This window comes from Centruroides vittatus, unplaced genomic scaffold (genome assembly GCF_030686945.1).
Source record: "Centruroides vittatus isolate TY-2023 unplaced genomic scaffold, ASM3068694v2 scaffold_861, whole genome shotgun sequence".
Classification (NCBI taxonomy): domain Eukaryota; kingdom Metazoa; phylum Arthropoda; class Arachnida; order Scorpiones; family Buthidae; genus Centruroides; species Centruroides vittatus.
In genome coordinates, this window is record NW_027122718.1 from 5,253,744 (window position 1) to 5,258,309 (window position 4,566).

Genomic DNA, 4,566 nt, shown 5'->3' on the forward strand with positions numbered 1-4,566 from the left:
GCCCTCATATCTACAGGGCATGAAGGCGCCTCATCTACTAGTCTGACAAGACATCTCGATTATAATGCTAACTATGTTGCTCTTTTTCGTTTCACCCTCGTCGTCTTCTTAATTAAGATCGCCAATGTCGACAAATTTGATCATTTGAATATTTGGAATTAAATCGAAAATAATTCGATAATTCTTATATTTTACAATCCAAGAAGGTTGTGAGTCATCCCCTCGACGTATTTTTAAACCAACAGGATATGTAAATTTTAAAATTTAGTTACATAGCTAATTCAAAGTTACCCATTAAGAATTTTTAGATATTTATAATCGGTTATATTTATTAAAGCTGTAACCGGTTGCGGGATCTATTTATAGGCTAATAAGGCCCCCAACTCTTAGGGGCCTTAAGACACAATGCAAAGTATGTACTGTACTGTTAAATAAGGGATAGAATATAGAAATGTAAAACAATAACAATGTAGAAATTTCTTGTTAAAATTAAAAAAAATAATTAACGAGGACACTGGTCAGCTACTACTTTATGCATTACTTAATTAACTTTTACTTAATGGGAACATTAATAAAATGTTAACAGTTAATAAATGTGTTAATAAAATGTTGCTTCGTGTGTAAAATTTTATTATTTAATAAAAATTTTAAAAAGTGTTCTCGAAAAAAACCTCAAGTTCGAGGCTCCGTAAAGTTAAATCCTCCCCTGGCTGTAACAATAAGCATAAATATATTACAATTAGCATAAATATAATACAGTAATTCGACTCTTTTATTACATATTAGTGGTTTGAGACAGGATAAAAACTGTTATTCAAAGCACATAGGAACTTTGGACCTTGTCATGGAATGTTTGTCCCAATTAGGCATACCTACGGTCAGAATTAAACGAATAATAATTCTATCAGAAGTCGGCAAGAAGAAAAGTATCAACGAGACCTACCATTGGAGCAAGAGAATGATTGTCAAAGGTAACAACAACCAATGAGAGGAGGGCAGCAAGTTGACAGATATCCCACTGCGCTCTTAATGGGAAATTCGGAGGACAGAGTAGAGGAACGATCACGCTCAAGTGATTTACGAGGACGTGTAGAATGTCTGTACGGTCACGAATAACCCAAAGAAGCTTTATTGAAACAGCACTTTATCTATTCGCTGATCGAATCGTGGATGAAAACTTTCTCCTTTTATACAACACGTTCCTTTATTGAAATATCACTGCGCTTTTTTTTATTGTCCACACATGCGCGATAGCATCGTGCCCAAACAGGATGTCGGATCTTCACTAATTGTAGTTTTTTAATCATCAAACGGGCGCGCGTATAAGCTAGTTCTGTTTAATAGCGTATGTAAATCTTCTACAACGACATTAGGTTTGTTCAATTATTGTTGTTTGTTAATTATTTTAATAAACTATCTAATTTAGTTAATTTTCTTTTTATTTTTCTTCTGCTATTTTCAGAATTTGACGAGTGGACTTGTAAATTAAATATCGGTCGTCAAACAAGATGCACCATTATCTTTGCACAATTAACTTAACCAGTGCACGTGACCTACGGGTCCAGCTACTGGGCAATCATCAGCTGCAGTTGAGAGTGGATTTTCTTGTAATAACCAATAGGCGAAGAATAAAAACGTGACTGTTATAGAAACACCATTAGAACAGTTCAGGGTGTGCCCCGTAACTTTATGACCACTAATACACTTAACTGTACTTCCGACTTTAGTTTTGTATTAATATATAGTCGAAAATGGCCCTCATCTTCTTGAAACTTATCTAAATATGTTATTTTTTCTATCCTATCGAACATTCGTTCCTTTCTATTCGAGAAATTTGTGTATAACGATAAAGGTTAAATCGATGTATTTTAAGTGTATATCGAGTTAAAATGTTGGCAATTTGACTCAATTATCGAAGAGATATTTGAGTAGGCGTTTAAGATCTATAAGATTTAAAAAATTGTTTATACAATGAAATTTGATAGCATGTAATTTATATTATCAAATTTACTTGTTTTTAAGAAACGATAGCCCAACATAAAAATTACATCTGTCCGTTAAGCTAAGAGGAAAAATTTATAATTTCTTTTCCTTCTTAAAAATACAATGCCTTACTCGTATCGATTGTAGCAGACAATTATTTGAGAATGTTCTTTTAACGTATTCAGATCTTAATTAAACGTATACGTTTGATAATTAAAAATTTTACAATTTCGATCAAATTTTGTTTAGCTGCATTCGTTGGGAGCAATGAGAAGATTTTTCTTGGCCTCTGAAGATCGAAACGATGACAGCTGGTATCAATCTACACCCAGTTACAATATTATTCTCATAGGCTGAGTTTAACGTAGCTGCCCTTCTATTGAAGAGCATGCGTCCTGCATCCATTGGTGAGATGTGCGTGCAGGGCAGCTAACGAAGTGCTGACAAGACTGCTAGAGCAGATGGTGCAGGCCATTAGAGACTGCTAGTAAATTGCTACACTCGGGCAGAGATTTGAATATCAGGTGTGGTTTCGCAACTCGGGCATACGGAAATGGTCTGAGAAGATACACAGATGTGCTTCTACAGGATTAAACCCATCAATTCTCTTGCATCTCTCCAGTAAATGGACTTCGAGAAAAGAAAATAAAGAAATGGCCTCTCTTCTATTTTTTTTTACCTTTGCTTGTCAAAAACCCCTGGATGATTTTTGATTGTTTTCAATTTTCATTGCTTATATCAAACTTAATGGTCCTTTCTGCCCTTTAATGTAAATTTGTAGTCTTAAGTTATTCTAGAAAATACTCTTCAGTTTTAATGCTCGACTCAACTCAATTAAATACACTCGATTTAAAAAAAGAAACGTGTAATTTAACTAGTTATATCTGTACATCGAATTAAAACCGCGCTAGTGATATATAAACAATTTTATTTTCTAATCGTTTCTAATTTAGTTTACATTACATCAAATTGTAAAACTACAATCTCGAAAAAAAAAGATAAATATGTAAAGTTTTTAAAGCAAAACTCCTGTAAAATTTGATGGATTATAAGTGTTATTTTACTAATAATAATAATAATAATATAAAAACAAAACGTTACTGTGGAAAATTTACATATATCTTGTTCGGACTTCTCCTGTACTGTACCTAATGCACTGTAGGAATGAAAATAAAACTAGTTATTTAAAAATAAATTAGGTATAATAAAGAAAACAGTGTTATTTTTTATAAAAAGTTATAAACGAAAGACTTATTAGCAAGCATATTAGTCCCGAAAACATTAAAATGGGCCTAAGAAGAAGGCAAGAGTGCTGATGATTCTATCTCTTCAAAGGGGTAAATTGCGTTGCAGCTGAGGTTTTAATCACGTAGTGGAGGGAGTGAAAATGATGACTGATGTGTCGTTATAAATCTTTTCAGGATGATAGGACTGCAGAAAATTAGTTCGTGCCAAACGTCGACGCCCCCACAGGATGAAGGCGATAGTATCAGGAGAGGATCTATTAGAATCACCTGTCGACACCAGGTGAACGTCGGAAAATTGGATTCGCTTGTAAGTCGTTAGAAATTTCTTAAAAATATACAATATATAAATTTAAAAGGCTGAAATATTGTCACGTTGCGGTCATTTAAACACAACAAACATAAACTTGCGTTGGAAGTAGATCTAGATTAACCAATAAATCTTTGACAAAGTAAGATGCTGTCAATGTCTATCATTGACTTTCGGGACATTTTTCGATCTTAAATATTAAAATACCAACACTCTCAAAGGAAAAATGAGGTCTTTAAATATACATAGGCCTAGGCAAATTCCGGTGGATCAGTAAGGACTCTTTTTGGTCTCTATGGCAACTTGGTGTCAAACAAACCTCCCTCAGATAAGGATCGAAATAACTTGCATAGACCTCTAATGATGGTGTAGAATGGCGCCAGTTATAGGCGGGCCTAATTTCTAAAGATAGAAATTTTTTAGATACCAAAAAAATAATGAAAATAACTTTCTTTGAAAACAGTAGCTACGAGATAATATGATTTAAATTAGCCAAAAACCTTAATTAAAACTTACCTACTTAGCATATTAGACAGAGGAGGTTAAAATTTATTGCAAATCCTGTTCAAGCGTGGAAGCTTTTTTGATGTCTAGGGTTAAAAAAAAAACATGAAATATTGCAAATTATTATAGCCCTATGACAGCTTAAAGTTTATGTAAATTTCGAGATAACAGATATTTTTCAAATATTTTAGAAAACATCTGCAGCACAGCAGATGTTCGTGAGTAACTTATTGCTGAAAATTGCTCTTATTAAAATGAAAAAATCTTATATCCCGCTATTTATCATAAGTTTATAAGAGCTTGGCTCTACACCTATATTATGCATATATTAAAATTTTTATAAATTAAGTGGAAAATTAAAGGACTTTAGCCTAAAATTAGAAAATATTCCAGATCCTTTCATTCCTATTAATAAATTCCTCCAAAAAGAACGTTATAATATATATATATATATACCTTACTAAATATTTTATTTAAATCTAATCTATTTTAATTTAAAGATTCGAAGTCTAAGAATGAAAATGG

General features: G+C 32.5%; 1 long non-coding RNA gene across 1 annotated transcript; it reads right to left on the reverse strand.

Annotated features, from left to right (window-relative positions):
- Positions 1-3,718: 3,718 nt before the first annotated feature.
- LOC136990075 (uncharacterized) lies at positions 3,719-4,129 on the reverse strand. The gene is made up of 2 exons (XR_010883000.1): positions 4,054-4,129; positions 3,719-3,939 (listed from the first exon to the last, which is right to left on the reverse strand). It is a non-coding gene; the product is annotated as an uncharacterized lncRNA (long non-coding RNA).
- Positions 4,130-4,566: the final 437 nt, after the last annotated feature.